Source organism: Triturus cristatus, chromosome 3_1 (genome assembly GCF_964204655.1).
Source record: "Triturus cristatus chromosome 3_1, aTriCri1.1, whole genome shotgun sequence".
NCBI classification, from domain to species: domain Eukaryota; kingdom Metazoa; phylum Chordata; class Amphibia; order Caudata; family Salamandridae; genus Triturus; species Triturus cristatus.
In genome coordinates this window covers 31,072,478-31,093,654 of record NC_140583.1, presented here as the reverse complement: position 1 = coordinate 31,093,654, position 21,177 = coordinate 31,072,478, and positions in this window count along the sequence as shown.

Here is a 21,177-nt window from a genome sequence, read left to right as displayed (position 1 = left end):
CCATAAAACTCATGGCGGTTGAAAAATGGAGGTACTGTCCTGGATCTGCAAGAATGAGAGGATAAAGAATTAGTAAGCGGAGACCAAAAGGCCTCGTTTCGAAGAAGTTGATGGGTAGAAGTAACAGATGCTCTATCCAACCTATGATGATGGCAGAGAAGGTTCCACCAACCAGTAAAAGTGACCTTAATGGCGTCCTTCCAGTTAGAAGTAATAACTTGAAAGCCAATAGCAAGTAATAAATCCACAAACAACCCCACCTTGCGAGCACCAAACCAAATTGAGGAAGTACTTCCCAAAAATATAGAATCGATCTCAAACGGGAAACTAATAGAGCATATAGAGGAAATTGTTTTACAAACCTGTATCCAAAAAGAGGTAATGCTTGGACAGAGAAAGTAGGTATGTGCCAGTAGTATTTGAGCAGGTTCAACAAGCAGGTGATAAACCGGTATTGTATTTAGAAATAGACGTTGGGGTTAAATAAATCCTATGATAAAAGTAATATAAAGTCTGAGTGGTGGTAGCAGTGCAGGACCTGTGATGTATTTGTGACCAGATGGTGTTCCAAGTGCGTACAGAGAAAGTATACTGCAAATCCAAGTCCCAGAAAAATTCAACCTACTGCTAGGGCGACTTGGAAGAGAATAGTGAAGGTATTTATAGATATGGGAGGCCCGAAGGGAGGAGGAGGCGGACATCGGCTCTAATGGAGGATCCAGTGAAGGGGAGGAAGATTGCGAAAGAAGGGATAAATGTTGAGTAAGGATCGTTTTTAAGGAATCGTTCTTTAGAAAGGAGGTAGTGGACAAGCCAAATTTATATTGGACTTCGCAAGAGGAGAGAAGATGCATTCTGCGAAACAAGTGTTTAACTTAAACTTTTCCCTTAGTGACCCAGTCCCTCCAAAAAATTGTACGATTTATTATGCCTTGTAGAAGAATCAAGGAACACTTGCAATGGTGAGAGAGATTTGGTAAGGACCGGGTAAATAACCGATATAGACTGAGAAATGGTGGGTGATTTAAAGGTACGAGGAGGATGCGAAAAGGTAGCCAACAATAAAAGAGAAAAAGTCTGAATCAATCAAAGAATCCTCCAATTTACGCCAGACCGTTAAAGAAGTATCCTCAGAAGAAGAGAGATGGGGTAAAATTTGAAGTATTAAAAAAGAAGAATGGTACTGTCGGAAGTTCGGAAAATTGACTCCACCCTAGTCCACCCCTTAGGTGCAGATAAAGAAGACAAAGAAATACGAGCTTTCCGTTTATTCCATAAGGATTTCCTAGGACACTATTAAGGGTTTTAACATTTTTAATGGAATCTTCACTGGTAGCATGGACAGATAAAAGCTGATAACAGGGAGCATCATCATCTTAATTGTGTCCAACCTACCCCACCAAGATAGGTATAAGGGCGACCATTTCTCTGACACATGAAGCACTTTAAGTAAGACATCATCCAAACTGAGTCGAACCGTTTTAGCGATTGAGGAAGAATATTTAACCCCCAGACAAGTAATATGGTTTGCGTTCCATTTAAATCTCTTGTCTGCAAACATTTCTTTTAAGCAATAAATGTTTAATGGAAGAGCTTGAGATTTAGTGAAATTTAACTTATAGCCCGATAAAGTAGCCTACGGGGATAAAAGATCAGTAAAAGCGGGTATGGAAACTAGGGGATCGGAAACATATACCAAAATGTCATCAGCATAGGCTGTGAATTTGATTTCAGAGGTTTTGTGAAGAAAACCCTGAAATAAGGGAGAGTGGCGTAAAGAGTGAAGAAAAGGTTCCAGAGATGGTATAAAAAGAAAGGGAGAAAGAGGATAGCGGGTGTCCCTTTGAAGGGTAAAGTAGGAGGATTGGGATCCGTTAACAAAAACCAAAGTAGTTGGGGAGGAATAAAGCAAGCTTATAAAAGACATAGTAACAGTGCCAAAACCATGCCCTTTAAGGGCCTGCATCCTAACAAGCCAATGAACGCGAGCAAAGGCTTTTTCGGCATCTAGGGTAATAGCCGCTAAAAGTCAGGAACTCTTAGAAGCAAGATGTATAATATTCAAAAAAGTCCTAGAGTTGTCGGCCAGAGTTCTACTCCTAACAAACCCAGTTTGTTCAATACCAATCAAGTTGGGAATCACCTCATTAAGGCGGAGAGCTACACTTTAGTAAAGATTTTGCAGTCTAAGTTTATTAGAGAAATAGGGCAATAATTAGCACAAGATGAGGGCTCCTTATCCTTCTTAGGAATCAAACAGATCATTGCTTCTAAAAACGTTCTGCGAGCCACATTATGAGAGGTGAAGTGCTAAAATAAAGAGAGGAGATGTGGGAGAAGAATCTGCGAGAAGCAAGAATAAAATTCTGATATAAAGCATCTGGACTGGGAGCTTTGTCCTTAGGTAGTTGAGCTAAAGCAGCCTTAATCTCAGAAAGAGATAAGTGAAGAAAGGAACAATCAGGAGAGGGTGAAGAATGAGGAGGAAGATAATCAAAAAACGAATCCAAGACAGTGTCCGAAGGAGAAGACTCAAGGGTATAGAACTGTTTTATAATATAATATTTCTTCATCTTTAAGATGTTTAGGATTTAACTTTCAAATAACTTGCTAGCAGTTTGCCTGCTATATTGCGTCCACCAAAATTTACAATTGATCTTTCATAACGCCCCGGAGGCCTCCTCAGTCGATTTCCTGTAAAAATTCAATTTAGCCTGAACAAGTTACTTAAGAGTATCATCATCACTGGAAGTCTCGTAAGCATGAATGAGTTCCTTAATAGATAGTAATAAGGATGAGGAATCCTTGAGAAGTTTTTCCTTTTAACAGCAACATAGTCAATGATAAGCCTCTGGCCGTTGCCTTGAAAGCATCCCATACAGCATGGAATGGTATGTCAGGAGTAGTGTTAGTATGAAAAATTTCTGATAGAAAACTTTTGAAGTGCCCCACAAAAATAGGATCTTTGAGCAGATGATTGTTAAAACGTCACCTATGAGGTTTAGAGGGTTTGGATGGAAGATCTATATCAATATAAACCGGCACGTGATCAGATATATGTATAGATCCAATTTCAGCATGAATTAAGTTAGTGAGAAGTTAGAGAGTCACAAAAATGTAGTAAATTCTAGCTTTTGAACTATGTGTGGGGGAAAAAGTGAATTCCAAATTATCTTAGTTATATATCCTCCAAGCATCCACCAAGCCTCTAGAATGAATAGTGTTTTCAAAGTTTTTTGCATTTTCTTAGGGATATATCTAGAGAGAGACATTTCCTGTCAATGAAAGGGTCCACAATTTGATTACAGTTTCCACCAACAAGCATATTGGGATTAGAAAAAGAATGTATGACGTGACAATGATTGGCAAAACTGTGCATCTAAACCAGTGGGACCATAAATGTTAAGGAGAGAAAAAGGGGTGTCATTATTAAAGAGGTGAAGAAGAAGCCACCCTCCATCAGCATCCCTCTCCTCCTTTTCAATAGTTAGAGAAAGAGACTTATGAAATAGTGTCACCACTCCATTTCTTTTTTCTTTAGCAGGAAAGAAATAAACATGAAGCACCCAGTGCTTTTTAAAAGAGCTAATATCATTTTCAGTAAGACGAGTTACCTGTAGCATTGCAATCTTACATTGTAATCAAGATAAATGTGTTAGCACTCTTTGTTTCTTTATAGGGTTACGTAGACACTTCACATTCTCAGACACGATACAAACATTACCAGTCATAGGGAGAAGTAAAAGGTATTAGGAACAACCATGAACATTCTAAAATTGATAACAATATGAAATCACTATGTGGAAAATACGTTACCATCATAAAGAGAAATTGTCAGTTAAAATATGCAGATTCAAACCAGACATTGGCCCGCGTTTTCTTGGGATGAGTCCATTTGGCCGGGACACATTGGTCTAGAGACTGATTGACCCACCCCCTGAAGCTGTTGCCAATGCCAGGGCCATTATGGGACTCCAGGTGGAGATTAAAATCTCAGATGATGGTAAAATTGGCTGATTTAAGTGCCAGTGTGGTGGCAGCTGGAAGATTCACTAGAAGATTTGGACAACCCAGGGGGACGGAAGATAGGTAGTCCAGAAACCGTGAAATTATCGGTTAGAGCCATTTTAAAAAGAGAGCGTTCACAGTCCTGAAGGGTTTCCTGAATTAAAGTACATGTATAAATAACTTTATAAATCACTGCAATGCCCCCGCCTCTCCCCGTCCCTCTATTCACATTTCTCATGGCATAACCTGAGGGCATAGCCAGGGCGGGGATGGTGGCAGAGTCTTGAGAGAGCCATGTCTCAGACAGGAATAAAATATCAAGAGACTGTTCGGATAGTAAGTCAAATATTTCTGCATGAATCTTGACTAAAAAATGGCAATTTAAACAACCAATTTTACACTCCTTCATGCATGAGGGGACGCACGAGCAGTGGTTGACACTGAACTTGCACTGGCTGCAGTGTAGGGAGCCAGCGGTGGAAGACCAGGTATGGTTCTCACACTGGGGGCGCTCCTTTGTAAGGCAAGCAGGGTCTCATGCGGATAAACTAGCCTATGGGGGGCCAAATGGGCATAGTGGGTGCATCCTAACGACGTCCGGGTGCGGACGGCGCAGACGGGCTTGCCTTTGGCACACCTTTGGTGCACCAGCGTCACATCCGTGCTGCCGCGTGCATGAAGTAACTGGGGGGCACAACTGGCTCCTCCCAGGAACGCCTCTGATTGGAGGAAACAAGCTGTAAAATTAAACAGTCCCCAAAAGGTTTAAAAATAGCTCACAGGAAGGTAAAACCAACACACAGCGCAAAAGAATGCAAATTAAAGTGGGATCTGACTCAGCGATCCTAGGCCGAGCAGTTCCTCTCCATAATGCACTCTCTCCCAGCTGCGCGTCTGCGCTGCAGCGTGCATGAAGTACCCACCAAGTAAACATAAGAATAAAGGCAATAACAATTGTTCGTTAAAGATTAAAAACATGTTATAAGCAGAAGAACTGAAAAACAATAGAAAAATCCAGGTTCAGGTTATCCCGAAGTCCATCTCTTCACCTTTGTGGTGAAAAATAAACTGCCTCAAATCTGCTGGACAGTCAAATGAGAAAGTCCTTTCCTTGTAGTTGACTCATAGGGGCATATTCTCAAGGATCTATTGCCGAGTTATCGGCACTTTAGAGCAGCCAAAGTCGCGATAAATTAATCGCCCCATTCACAAGCTGGTGCTAACAGCCTGTATCACCAGTTTACCTGCGATAGCAGGCGCAAAAAACATCGCCACAGATGACCCCGGCAACTATCGCTAATGACATGCAGAGTAGGCGTTCCCAAGAAAAAATCCACGACAATACCACTCCTCAACATTCTCAATGACCAGCCAGATCTGCGATAAGATCACAAAACAGGCGATAAGGCGCGTTAACAGCAGGAAACTAACACCTGCTCTGACCTGGTGTAAAATCAGACGAGAACCGGCACCAGACAAGGGAGCACCGCCCAGAGCCACACATGAAGAACAACAGATGCCCAGGAGCAACTGAACATTCAGTCCAGAGCCCCAACAGGGCAACAACACCCACCACCACCACCCGCCGGCCCATCACCCCCCCCAGGCCCTACCCCGGCCCCCCCACCCCAATTTGGACAAAGATATTGCACATCAACTCCACAAAATCATGAACCACACAATTTGTCTGTAGTCGCACAATCACAACACCTAACATACATGTGTGGTCAGAAAAAGGAGAATCATACATTCATCTCAGAATATCCAAATAATCTGTTTATTCTGGAATAAACCCAAAACAACAATTCATAAGAGTCATATCGGGTCTTCTCAGGACATTCTGTAAGTCACAGCCTGCAAGACCAAAACCTAGATAAGAAGGTGTGTCATGCGCTCATCAAAGTCCAGAGAGAGAGAGCGAAAGAGAGAGAGACAAAGAGAGAAAGAGAGGGAGAGGGAGAGAGGGAGAGAGGGAGAGAGAGAGAAAGAGAGGGAGAGAGAGAGAGAGAGGGAGAGAGAGAGAAAGAGAGTAAAAGAGAGAGTGAGAGAGAGGGAGAGAGAGAGGGAGTGAGAAAGAGAGAAAGAGAGCGAGAGAAAGAGGGAGAGAGAGAGTGCCGATACTGTGGACCCAGGCCTCACTGCTCACCTGCTGCCACCGGTGTATCTCCAACCACGTGCCGGTACACACTGCAGCCCCCCAGGTCCCTCATCTGAAACAGTTTCCAGAGACATTAATGGCAAAGTCCATACAGTAGCACACGCCATCATCGCATGCCCGCCCCTGCGCACACAGGCTGCTGCCCAGCAGAGATTGCCTGTCCCTGTGCAACCAGGCCTCACTGCTCACCTTCCGCCACCGGCGTGTCTCCACGAGGGCCCACCACGTGCCGGTGGGAGCTCCAAGCCCGGGGCCTGCGACCATGGCACCCTCCACATCATGCAGCACCCCCAACCGCGGACCACCAGGTCACACACTTGATTCTGGGTCTTGATTTTGGTATGGCAGAGAACATATCAGTGCACCCGGCATCATCGCAGGCTGCACACCCGCTCAGCACTAGAGGTGCCCCTACCTCAGTGCACCGAAAGACACCGTCCCGTGGCGGTGTGCCTGTGCCTGCCGTAGTGTATCCGGTGCCACCAAGTCTGTGCACCGCAAGCCATGGACCCTTTATGATTGAGTCTCTTGGTGCGGACGCCATCATGTCACCCCCGGCACTGGGCAATGTGCTGTGCCCGGGCCCTAGGCCCTCATGCATAAATGATAACCACACGGAAACACCCAGTTACAGAGTGGAAATGTCTTCCAGCACGGGCACCAGGCCCTTTATATTGGCATAGTCACATGTCCTGTGATTCCTGTGCTGAATGGGTGTGGTGTGGGTGTAGACCAGCCAAGAGGGTGTGGCTGTGGCATGCTGACAACTAGACCTGTGAGCAGCAGATCCCTACAGGGAAGACCTGGGACATGTAGCGCTGTCCTACCCCCCTGTGAGTATAAGCGGAGTGTGCTGGCCTGGCGTATGCCAGTCCAGTGTAAGGGTGTCAACAATGACCCCGGGGCTCTGGGCGTGGTTCTGTTCTGGGCTGGACAAGGAAGTAACTAATGTGTGTGTCTCCATTCTAGTGTCAGTGTCACCCGTAACACAATCGGTAATGTGTCACCCTGTGACCCAAGTCCCACAACATGAGCAACATGGACGTAAGGGGGAAACAATTGCAAGATCATAGACATGACACATCGGTGTAACAATGAATGTTTAATGCACATTCAATGGAGTGTTGTAGCTGGAACAGTACAGGGCCCTGCAAACCCCACCTTGCAGTGTTGGCCTGTGGAGGGCCAGCCAGTGTCCTTCAGGGAATGACAAGTACATCAGAAGAGGAGGAGTTCAGTCCGCAGTCTGATAGCTGTGTCATTGGTGAACAAACAGAATATGGCAGTCCATGTCGAGGTCCAAGGTGAGTGTCACAGAGTGCATCGGGGGACCGTGGAAGGTGATGATGCAGAGGGCAGAACCAAGCAGAAACAGGCCACATGGCGGAGGTGAATGCTACTGCGTCCTTCTGACCACAGAGGCAGATTCATCTGCATCTTGGTCCTCTGCTGCTGCATGTGCCTCACATGTGGGTGGTGGTGTTCTGTCTCCAGCACTGTGTGGCACTGACACCTCAGGGGCCGTAGGTGGAATGTCCACCGCTCTGTGTGGCACTGACACATCAGGGTCCGGAGATGTGGATGGAGTGGTAGCAGCAGCATGCATCAGCGCCAGGCCTTGTGGCAGCAATACCATGAGGATGGTCTTTAGGGCATTGAGGGACCCAGCTACCTCTCGCTGGTGTGAAGCCATGGCAGCCGCTCTTTCCACCCGCGTCCGCTCCATGTTCTCCATGAGCCTCCGCAAGAGTCCCAACTCCCGGGCGAGTTCGCTGGAGCCACTCTGACTGGACAGTCTTTCTTGTATTAGAGTCAGGACTCTGGTGATGTAACCAAAAGATTAAAGGCCTCAAGCGCAACCTAGAGAGATTTAGTCATGAATGGGCTTTTCCCTATATTGAAGATCAGTATTATCAGCAACCACCACCTCCCCAATCTACGTTCCAACCTCGGGGACGGGGTGGTCGCCAACAAGGCAGGAGGACACCTAACAACTGGACGTTTGATAATACAAGCAGCGAAGATGATGAAACAAGTGCCCAAACAACAACTTCTAACGCCAGGGTTAGGTTCAATCCACAAGATAGGACCAATGAGGATCTAGGAGCCATGTTCCGGGTTTTTTTAGGTCAACAAACACTCAACACGGGAGACCAGAGGGGCAACAACTACAGAGGTCGGGGACGGGGCCGGGCTCGGCAGAACCCGAACTCAACCTGGCAGGCCTTCTCCCCCAGGATCACCCGCAGCAGAGGCAGAACACCCCTATAATCACGAAGGTTAACAACATTGTAGTCAATCTCTCCCATTACCCCCTTACAGAGGCGGAATCCGCTATACTTAACAAGGGGTTGGGATTTGTCCCTACCCCACGTCATGATGGGTTCCAACTCCGGGCAGAACTGTACGGGTTAATGAGGAAGATAAAACTTAAAAAGTACTTTGCCGGTAAAGAAAAAGAGGACGTATCCAACTTCTGTACTAATTTGCGGCGCCCTTCCCAGTTTTGCCCTCCTGGCAATACAACAGGTCCGGAGACTGTGGTATTTGAACAAAAGATCTTACAAGAGATTGGCAAAATTGAACAAAATATGCAGACTGTGGATCACAGCAATATGAGTTCTAGAGATTGGCAGGCATTGACGAGCCTACAAAACAACCAAACAATCACCATCAAGCCAGCCGATAAGGGCGGGGCGGTCGTAGTGATGGATACACTTGACTACGACACAGAGGTGGCTAGGCTTTTGGGGAACCGCTGCAACTACAGACCTTTAGCGCGGGACCCAACTAATGACTTGCAGGCGACCATTGTCCAACTGGTAACTGAGGCTAAAGAAAAGAAATGGATTACGTATAGGGAAGCCGAATTCCTGATTAATACAAAACCCAGGATGCCGGCATTCTATATCGTACCAAAAATTCACAAAAAACAACAGCCCCCGCCCGGACGACCGATAGTCTCCGGGATCCAGTCGTTACTAGAACCTCTATCCCAGTTTGCAGACTTTTTTCTCAGGGAATGCGTCATCACGCAACCCTCATATGTCCAGGACACCACGGACGTGTTGAGAATACTGGAGGATGTCTTGTATAATCCAACTAACCAATTTCTAGTCACCATTGACATAGAATCGCTGTATACCAGCATCCCTCAGGAAGCCACGCTGGTGGCAGCGGCGCGTGCCCTGAGGGACTCTGAATGGTTCTATGATTGCCCCCAAACGTTTGTCCTTCAATGCATAGAAATTGCGTTGACCCAAAATTTCTTTTCATGCAAAGATCAGATATATCTCCAAGTGTCGGGGACTTCGATGGGGGCTACATTCGCCCCTAGTCTGGCCTGCATTTATGTAGGCCAGTTCGAAGCCTACTACATCGATACCGACACTAATCTCTTCCAGAGGAACATTGTCCTCTGGAAGAGATATATAGATGATATACTCTGTATTTGGGAAGGGACCGAAACAGAACTAAATGATTTTTTGGCCTGGCTCAATGGTTTGGATGAGTGCTTAAAATTCACCTGGGAAGTGAGTAAAACCAGAGCAGTCTATTTGGATTTAGACATCCTATCTGAGGGCGACAGGTTGGTGACCACGGTTCACCATAAACCAACGGACAAAAATTCTCTTTTGCATTACAGCTCCTACCACCCGAGGGCCCTTCGGGACAACTTGCCTGTGGGACAGTTTCTTAGATACCGTAGAAACTGCTCCACCGCACAGGAGTACTCTGCACAATCTGACATCTTGGCCAGTAAACTACAGGACCGGGCGTACCCCAGGAAGGTCATAAGACAGGCTAAAAAACGAGCACTTAACACTCCACGCGCAGCCTTGTTGGAGAAAACCAAAAAAGAGAAAGGAGATTGCATCCCAGTGGTCACTACCTTTGGACCACTGTCCACAAAAATCAGGCAAATTATCCGGAGGCACTGGCATCTGCTTAGTACCACCAACATGCAGATGCCTCCTCCTCGTTTCGCATTCAAAAGGTCTGCGAATATCCGGGACCGACTGGTCCACACTAGACCCAAAACAAGTCCACGTGAAACCAACATCCCCTCTGGGCATTACCCTTGTGGCAATTGCTCGGTTTGCGCACTTACATCACAAACCAAAAGTGTCACTCTTAAAAACAACAAGATCTGGTTTCTAAATAAATTTAGCAATTGTAACACCTCACATGTAATATACAGATTGACATGCCCCTGTGAGCTCCACTACATCGGCCTTACCACCAGAAAGGTAAAAACAAGAATACAGGAACACCTAAGCACACTCCGTGCAGGAAAATTGAGCACCAAACTGGTGCAACATTTTCAAGCGTTAAAACATACGGCGCAAGAAGTGCGCTGGGTAGTTCTTGAGAGAGTTACAGGGGATCAATACAGTATTGAATCCAGACTAAGCAATAGGGAAGCACGATGGATTTACCAAGAGGGAGTGGACCAAACGGGACTTAATGACCTTATAGAATGGGGCAAGGTGACTGCATAATTTATCATCTGAACCTATGGCCATTGAGGTTACACCATCAGTTTAATGAGTAAATATGTAGCATTAGGGAACGCTACTTTGGTATTTTCAACCTAGGACCACTGACCGCAGTTGCCAACTACTTAACATTGAAGTTCTGTATACATCATCCTTATCGGTGAGACAAGCAGACTCGGATATATACTTATAGGAACAACCCAGGAAATACATCACTTGGGAAATTCAGCAAAATAAGTATGCCAATGAGTGCAGATTATGATAATAAGACACTCCCCATTGTAACATGGCCATCATCCGCTGCACTACACCAAGTTTTGTTTACATTAAACAGAGCACTGTTTATTGGTAGAACGAACAGTAGATCAACTAAAAGAGACTTAACTCGTGAAGCGGTCAGGCAGGCTTAGAGTAGATCAATAATTATGTCTATTCTCATGGCGAGTCTAGCAGGTTATGCCCACTACAAAATGGCGCCCCGCTTTCACTACCGAGCTCTCTTACCAGCGGACTTCAGTTATATCTATATCAAACTGAGCACTGTCCCTTGGTGTTATGAGAAGTAGATTAACTATAAGAGTTTTAACTCGCAAAGCGTTCAGGCAGGCTTAGAGCAAATCAATTATGAAGTTTACTTCTATGGCGAGCCTAGCTTACATTGCCCATTACGAAATGGCGCCGCGCTTTCACTACCGAGTTCCTTCTCCAGCGTAGGACAGTCACATGGTATGCGCTATTACGCTTTTAAACGGCGCCGTGGAACGATCGTGTTGTTCCTGGGCTGAGTAAACGCCAGTTACGAACAGATGCACGGTGAGTGTTGTTAGAAAGCGGAAATCTTGGGGATTTGGACTCGAAACAGGCCTACGAGGGGTGATCTGAATCTGAAATGTAAAAAGAGGTAGTTGTGGAGATGGAGGGGCACTGGCATCTCTATAGGGGATGTATAATGTGTAGGCAATGATTACCGGAGACATGGAAGCATCATTTTAAACGGGAGGGGGACACATCCATATTACAAAATATACAAGTACAAAAACGAGAGTAAGCATGTATCTTTTATCATGTATTATACATTACAGACTCACGTTTGGAGCGAAGCAAACGGTGCCTTGAACGCGCACAGAGAGCCGCAAGGTCCTAAGGGTAAAGGTATGCCCAACGCGGGCAAAACCCTGGTAAATATATGCCATATGGGGGGTTCTATAAGACCAATAGGACATTCGCCCTATTTCTAACAGGTTACCAACCCAGTTGTGCTGTTGTGTGTGTGTATATTCTCTTTTTGTCTCCCACAGAATGGTTTTTAAACGAGAACATTGAGGTGCAGGGTGAATGGAACAGACCCCACGCCCTGAAGAAGTTACCGTGAGTGTTGTCCAATGGTAACGAAACATGTCGGCATTTTAACACATGAGCTATCACGCAGCTGAGAATAAAGTATACAAGCCAGTGTGATTCAGCTCTTTTAGATATTATTACATATCACTAAGGGGTTGAGACGTGCACATATTCTAGCACAGTTTCTTTTTCTTTCTTAAACATACACCCTAGCACCTATTTAGTTTATCACTAGTATCAGACACTATTTCTTGCTTTTGGAGTGTTGGTAGCTGATGATGAGAAATTGAGGTAGCAGGCGAGTACCATCCTGCTTAACCCTCTTTGGTGGCGCTACCGTGAGGCACCAACACTCCTCTCACTCCTTTTTTTCTTCCATTTTTCACTTCACTATATTTGGGTGGGGGAGACATAGGACTAGTATACACAGATAGCCATTCTGACACACCACGTAGACAATTTGTTTTTCGTCCTCTTTTTGTGAACTACACCGTAAATTAGCTTAGACGATAGCATCGCAAGCTACAAATGAGGGTCTAATATTCATAGCCATCAATACGGATGTATAAACTATTGGTTCACATTGTGAGCAGGTCCTTGTTGTTTATAATGTACTGAGTGGGGGATGACCTGCTTTCTGCCCCTTAGCTCCTTTATATAGATTAGCTCTGGTGATGTCAGCCATGGTTCGTTGGAGAGCATGGAGCGGACTGTGGGTATCCATTAGGGACTGTGAGTGGTCGCTGATGGGACTTAGACACCCACGTATGGCGTCTAGTTTGTCTGCCATGTGGTCAAACCCCACATGCACCTGTTCAGCCAGCTTCTCCTGGCACCCCAACACATGGCGTTGGAAGGCCATGTGTTCGTCGTGGGGGTCCTGGGAGGCAGCCATGGTGGTGGGTGCTGCCTGCTGTGTGTTCTGTGCAGGGGGTGGGTTCTGCTCGTAGCAGCTGGGCTACCCTGCTCCTGGAGGTTCGGGCTGCTCTGCATGAGATGTTGGATTTCCCCCTGAAATGTGAAGGGGAGATGCAGTTTAACATTGTGTTGACATGTGTGTTGAGGGGAACAACCTTTACAACGCAACTTTTACAACGCACTACACTTACAACGCATTTTTTACAACGCAACATCCACTACAACGCATGCCATTACATCGCAGGACACTACAACGCATTTTTAAAAACTACCTTTACAACGCATTCCATTACATCGCATACTACCTTTACAACGCATACCATTACAACGCATAATATTATATTAAAACCCCTACACTATCCAACACTTACCCTACTGTTGCACCCCCTGGAGTTAGAATAGTAATTTTTACCCCTATACTATCCAACACTTACCCTACTGTTGCACCCCCTGGAGTTAGAATAGTAATTTTTACCCCTATACTATCCAACACTTACCCTACTGTTGCACCTCCTGGAGTTAGAATAGTAATTTTTACCCCTATACTATCCAACACTTGCCCTACTGTTGCACCCCCTGGAGTTAGAATAGTAATTTTTACCCCTATACTATCCAACACTTGCCCTACTGTTGCACCCCCTGGAGTTAGAATAGTAATATTTACCCCTATACTATCCAACACTTACCCTACTGTTGCACCCCCTGGAGTAAGAATAGTAATTTTTTACCCCTATACTATCCAACAATTACCCTACTGTTGCACCCCCTGGAGTAAGATTAGTAGTTTTTACCCCTATACTATCCAATACTTACCTTAAATGCAATGTAATATTATGCGTTGTAATGGTATGAGTTGTAAAGGTAGTATGCGATGTAATGGAATGCGTTGTAAAGGTAGTTTTTAAAAATGCGTTGTAGTGTCCTGCGATGTAATGGCATGCGTTGTAGTGGATGTTGCGTTGTAAAAAATGCGTTGTAAGTGCATGCGTTGTAGAAGTGTGCGTTGTAACGACGTACATCCGTGTGTTGATGCATTGTACATTTTTACACTCAGGCTGCATGACAGTGTACATTGTGAGGGTTTGGGGGAGCTGCCTATTTGATGTGGGACAGTGGACATTTCGACAACATCACAGATGTGTGTTTGTACTTGTTCATCATCATCTTATATTTCCCTGCTATGCCAAATGTGATTGGCCAGTGACTGCACACAAGCGGCACCAGTTGTGTCCTCTGTTCTGTTGTGGACGTGTTGCGGTTTGAACCACATTGTTGTCAATGTTGCTGTGCTCTGCATGTTATGTGTGTGTGCTGCATTTTGGGAGAGTCGCCCCTGCAGCTCTGATTTGGCTGCCCCTTATCCCTTTGATGCGGTGTGCCTTTGACTTCTGTGCTTATACAGTGCTGGGATGTTGTGGACTTTGGTACATTGGTCACTTGGTGGGAGTTGGGACTCTGGGGCATGGTTTGTCCGCAGCTGGGCTATGCTTAATTGTGCATGTGAGCCATTGTGCCCATCTCCCCCCGCACCCCCAGTCCCTGGTCGTTACTCACCCTGTTGCTGTTGTGTCTGGTCATGTTGAGCAGTGTCCAGTCCCCCAACTCCTGCCACCGTCTCCCCACTGATGACTGTGAACACAGTTTCCTCCATCTCGTCCAGCTCCTCCTGTGGTGCTGGGCTCCCACCTCCAGTCTGCATTGCTGCCTTCAGGTTGTTCGCGAGTTTCTGTTTGGTTTTGCGCTTGACATCATTTCAGCACCTCTTGACCTCTTCCATTGTCCTCTTCAGCACTCACTTTGTCCACGATGGTCTGCCATATTCTGTTTTTAGTTCCCAGTGACACAGTGGAGGTGACGAACAGTAGTTGATGGTGTTCTATCACCTCCGTTATCAGGATCCTGTTTTCCTGTGGACTGAACCTTTTCTTCCTACTCTTCTTGTCGTTGCCCTTTCCTGACCCCGAGGTCCCAGGCTGGTCGTCCGGGGGGCTTGTGGGGCTCTGGTTGTCCTCTGCACTTGCTCCGGCTGACTCCATTGTGCTTTGCTGTTGTTTGGCTTTTGTATGTGTTTTTTTTCAACTTTTATAGTGCACTTTCCTGCTTGTCGTGTGGGGATTGCAGGCCTGAGGTTGGTTTTCGCAGATTTTTGTATCGCGATTTGGCGTCATCGCCGCTTTCTTCGCGTTTGTGTTTCGCATTTTTGCGGCGTCGTATTGATTTTAAAATGCGTTCATTTGACGTGTTGTTGTGGGTCTATCACATGGTGCCTCCGTGTTGAGAATACCCCGTTAACAGCAAATTATTGCGTTGTGAAGAGTTGCATTAAGCTACTTTTGCGGTAGTTATCACACGTTCTTGAGAATATTCCCCCATAGATGCACATGACCATATCTAGCATTCATGGAACAAAGAGCAGAGCGAAAGGAAAGGAACTCCTTACGACGAACTGTAGTTGCACGCGCCACATCTAGGGAGAAAAAGACCCTCTGAGCAGACCACAACATTTGCTTTCTCTGCTTAGCCGCAGATAGAACCATTAACAGTTCCGTATATTACAAGAAGAGAACAATTATACCTCTAGAGTGACTGTCTGATGATGCTGATGACAGTCCCCCAGATTTAGAACCTATGCTGTGTGCTCGTTATAAATTAAGATTTGTACCCTCCTTATGACCAACTATTTTAGGAATATGTATCTTAAGAAAGGCAAGCATTTCAGAACCAGCTGCCCCTGCGGAAATGCCATAAATTCTGAGGTTATTGCGTCTGTTACGATTTTCCAAGTCCTCCGTCTGTTGTTTAAGAACTATTTCTTTAGACGTAGTGTTAATTTTGGAGGCCGCATCCTGGACATCACTAGTCCGCTGTTCCACTGCCGACACTCTGGACTCTAGGCTTGACCATTTCTCATCTAGTCGATGACATTAGTGTCAGTAACGAAGGGTTTCAAAAGCTTTATTTCCTCCATAAGGTCATCTGTAGTTAAAGGTAATGGAGACTTTGTAGGAGAGCTAGGATCTTTCTTTTGTCATTTTGTAGCAGTAGTGGAGTCTTTGCGGACAGAAGACATGTTTGTGGATGTAGTCTTCTGACAGCATGAGGAGGAACACTTGATATAAAGAAAGAAGAAGCTACCAAAGCCGCAAATAATACAATGAGATTGCAGCAGAAGAGAGCCTGTAGTAAAAGAGTACCAAAGGGAATCCGATAGCAGAGTGTCAGCAGTGGAAGAAATGCAGAGAAAAACTCCAATGCATCTGCAGCTGGTAACCACCAGGGCAACAAGGGGTTTGCTAAACAACATATGTGACTCAAAAATTTCACAAAAGTAAGGCCTGTTTGAAAATACCACAGAAAGATGCAGAGTGAGCCAAGCTGCTAATACATCTGACAAGCAAGCAGAGTGCGATGCTAGGAGGTAGAACCGGAAGTAAAAAGCTGGTCAAGAAATGTGCACTGCCACAAAGGAGGATTTAAACTGTCCTAAAATATTCTCCAGGCATGACTGATAAACCTGGTCTTAAGATGGTGAAACGAGGAGAAATGCATTATTTCTCCTCATGTTTGCTTTTTCCATGTGTGCTGCCTTGTGCAGCACACATGGAAAAAGCAAAATGCCTTGGATTTCTTATGTATAGGAATGTCCCTCTTCCTGTACATAAACAATCTTTAAAAAAATGACATTTTGTGACTTCCATGTGTGCTGCATTAAGCAGCACACATGGAAGTGACAAAATGGCATTTAAAGAAGTGGGATCTTCCTGTTCATAAACAATCTTTCCCCTGCACGCAGACACCCTTGCACTATGGTGCAAGGGTGCCTGCGTTGGCGCTACACTGCTAAGTGTAGCGCCAGCACAGGGGGAAACGCAAGGCTGCATCATAACATTGTAAATATGGTGCAGCCATGCGTTTCTGAAGTGAGGTGTTACGCCTTGATGGCTAATGCCTCACTCCGCCATCCGCCACTTTTGAACCTATGCCCCTTATTTTAGAAATGTATGCGAAGAACGTATGTTTACGTATAACTAATTTTATGAAATCTGTGAATCGGCAAAGGTTTGCACCTGCATATTTAACATTTTCACAATAAGCAGGAAAAATATAGATAAATCGTATATGAGTCAGCGAAAGAAGCAAACAGCGAGTCAGCACAGCATTTCTCATGATTGTTTCCTGAAAGAAAACGATCAGGTTTTTGTAAAAACAACGTAAACAAGGATGATCAGGATGTGATTTGTGATTATTTAACAGTTTCTGCAGCTCTAGCGGATGTCTTTGTTGCAGTAACAGTCTGTGGTAATTATTTACATGTAAAATACAGGGGCGGCTGGTACCCTTTAAAAGTGGTGAGCGAGTGAAGTGCGCCATCACTTCCCAATTAAGATAATAAAAAAAAACACTCCCTCGAAAACCCCAAAGTAAACCACTCCTCCCTCCAAAGGCCCAAAATTAATTACCCACTCCCTCCAAAAGCCAAAATCAAAACATAGCACAACTACAAAATAAAACACAACCGCTACTCTTATATGCATTACGCATATCAAATCAAATACAATAAAACAGCACTCACCCACAGGCTGCGCATCCTCCCCGGTGTTCTTCTCCTTGTCCAATGCATGAAGAGCTCCCCAAACCAATCCAGAAGCTGCTCTCATACTGTTAACGAGCATGAGAGAAGCCCCTGGATAGGATGGAGCGGGCTGGCTGGACGCTCCTTCAGGCCCAGGAGGCCTGTGCTTGGTGTCCACACAGCAGTCTAAAGAAAGTCTAAAGACAGCTTGGTGGAGAGTTTTAAAGTGCGCATGTCACTTTTGTTGGTGCAATACAGCCCGCCAAACTGACATGCGCGATTTGGAGCATCCAGTCAGCCCTGCTTCAGTCGCACGCACAGCAGGTCTCTGGACTCGGGGCTGGCGGTGCTGCAGATCGCACTGCACCAGTAAAAGTAAAATGGTGATGAAATCTTTCAATTGCAATTTTATTGTTGGCTGCATGGCTGTTAGCAGACGGGGGGTGAAGGTAGGGAGGGCGACGCTCCCCCACCCTCCTGAAGAAGCCGCCAAAAGATACCAGCAAAATGGGGAAATCCTGCAATCTGTTAAACATTAGCTCAGTTTCCCTCCAGAAAGCTGAACACCTTGGTCTGTGTCCTCTCACTGCACTGCACTAAGGCGAGGGTCCTGCCAGGCAGCACAGGTCTGTAACACTGGCAGGAGGGCTCCTCAAAGAACAGTGCATTATGGTTCCGATGACACGTCATTAAATATTTACACAGTGGCACACCACCAACAACACCGTCATACATATTAAACCTCCACCCATATCCGCACAACACACACCTCTGCAGTCACTGTACTCAGCAAACCCAAACCAGACAAAACACAGACCTCTGGATTCACTGTACTCAGGAAACCCAAACCAGACAAAACACTAACCTTTGGAGTGACTGTACTCAGGAAACCCAAACCAGACAAAACACGGACCTCTACAATCACTGTACTCAGGAAACCCAAACCACACAACTGAGACCTCTGCAGTCACTGTACTCAGCAAACCCAAACCACAAAACACAGACCTCTGCAGTCACTGTACTCCGGGAACCCAAACCACAAAACACAGACCTCTGTAGTCACTGTACTCAGGAAACCCAATCCAGACAAAACACAGACCTCTGCAGTCACTATACTCAGGAAACCCAAACCACACAACACAAACTTCTGCAATGACTGTGCACAGGAAACCCAAACCACAAAACACAGACCTCTGCAATGACTGTACACAGGAAACCCAAACCACAAAACACAGACCTCTGCAGTCACTGTACTCAGGAAACCCAAACCACACAACACAGACCTCTGCAATGACTGTACACAGGAAACCCAAACCACAAAACACAGACCTATGTAGTCACTGTACTCAGGAAACCCAAACCAGACAAAACACGGACCTCTACAGTCACTGTACTCCGGGAACCCAAACCACAAAACACAGACCTCTGTAGTCACTGTACTCAGGAAACCCAAACCACACAACACAGACCTCTGCATTCAATGTACTCAGGAAACCCAAACCACAAAACACAGACCTCTGCAATGACTGTACTCGGGGAAACCCAAACCACACAGCACAGACCTTTGAAGTCACTGTACTCAGGAAACCCAAACTAGACAAAACACGGACCTCTACAGTCACTGTACTCAGCAAACTCAAACCACACAACACAGACCTCTGCAGTCACTGTACTCCGGAAACCCAAACCACACAACAGAGAACTCTGCAGTCACTGTACTCAGGAAACCCAAACCACACAACACAGATCTCTGCAGTCACTGTACTCGGGAAACCCAAACCACACAACAGAGACCTCTGCAGTCACTGTACTCAGGAAACCCAAACCACAAAACACAGACCTCTGCAGTCACTGTACTCAGCAAACCCAAACCACAAAACACAGACCTCTGCAGTCACTGTACTCAGGAAACCCAAACCACACAACACAGACCTCTGCAGTCACTGCACTCAGGAAACCCAAACCACACAACACAGACCTCTGCAGTCACTGTACTCGGGAAACCCAAACCACAAAACACAGACCTCTGCAATGACTGTACTCGGGAAACCCAAACCACACAACACAAACCTCTGCAGTCACTGTACTCAGGAAACCCAAACCGGACAAAACACAGACCTCTGCAGTCACTGTACTCAGGAAACCCAAACCACACAACACAGACCTCTGCAATGACTGTACACAGGAAACCCAAACCACAAAACACAGACCTCTACAGTCACTGTACTCAGCAAACTCAAACCACACAACACAGACCTCTGCAGTCACTATACTCCGGGAACTCAAACCACACAACAGAGACCTCTGCAGTCAGTGTACTCAGCAAACCCAAACCACAAAACACAGACCTCTGCAGTCACTGTACTCAGGAAACCCAAACCATACAAAACACAGACCTCTGCAGTCACTGTACTCCAGGAACCCAAACCACAAAGCACAGACCTCTGCTGTCACTGTACTCAGGAAACCCAAACCCCAAAACACAGACCTCTGCAGTCACTGTACTCAGGAAACCCAAACCACACAACAGAGACGTCTGGAATGACTGTACACAGGAAACCCAAAACACAGAACTCTGCAGTCACTGTACTCTGGAAACCCAAACTAAACAACACAGACCTCTGCAATGACTGTACTCAGGAAACCCAAACCGCACAACACAGACCTCTGCAGTCACTGTACCCAGGAAACCCAAATCACACAACACCGACCTCTGCAGTCATTGTACTCAGCAAACCCAAACCAAACAAAACACAGACCTCTACAGTCACTGTACTCAGGACACCAAAACCCCAAAACACAGACCTCTTCAGTCACTGTACTCAGGAAACCCAGACCCCAAAACACAGACCTCTGCAGTCACTGTACTCAGGACACCAAAACCACACAACACAGACCTCTGCAGTCACTGTACTCGGCTAACCCAAACCACACAACAGAGACCTCTGCAGTCACTGTACTCAGCAAACCCAAACCACAAAACACAGACCTCTGCAGTCACTGTACTCAGCAAACCCAAACCACAAAACACAGACCTCTGCAGTCACTGTACTCAGGAAACCCAAACCACACAACACAGAGTCACTGCACTCAGGAAACCCAAACCACAAAACACAGCCCTCTGCAATGACTGTACTCAGCAAACCCAAACCAAACAAAACACAGACCTCTACAGTCACTGTAGTCAGGAAACCCAAACCCCAAAACACAGACCTCTGCAGTCACTGTACTCAGGAAACCCAAACCACACAACACAGACCTCTGCAGTCACTGTACTCGGGAAACCCAAACCACAAAACACAGACCTCTGCAGTCACTGTACTCAGCAAACCCAAACCACAAAACACAGACCTCTGCAGTCACTGTACTCAGGAAACCCAAACCACACAACACAGACCTCTGCAGTCACTGTACTCGGGAAACCCAAACCACAAAACACAGACCTCTGCAGTCACTGTACTCAGCAAACCCAAACCACAAAACACAGACCTCTGCAGTCACTGTACTCAGGAAACCCAAACCACACAACACAGACCTCTGCAGTCACTGTACTCAGGAGCCCAAACCACACAACACAGACCTCTGCAGTCACTATACTCGGGAAACCCAAACCACACAACACAGACCTCTGCAATGACTGTACACAGGAAACCCAAACCACAAAACACAGACCTCTGCAG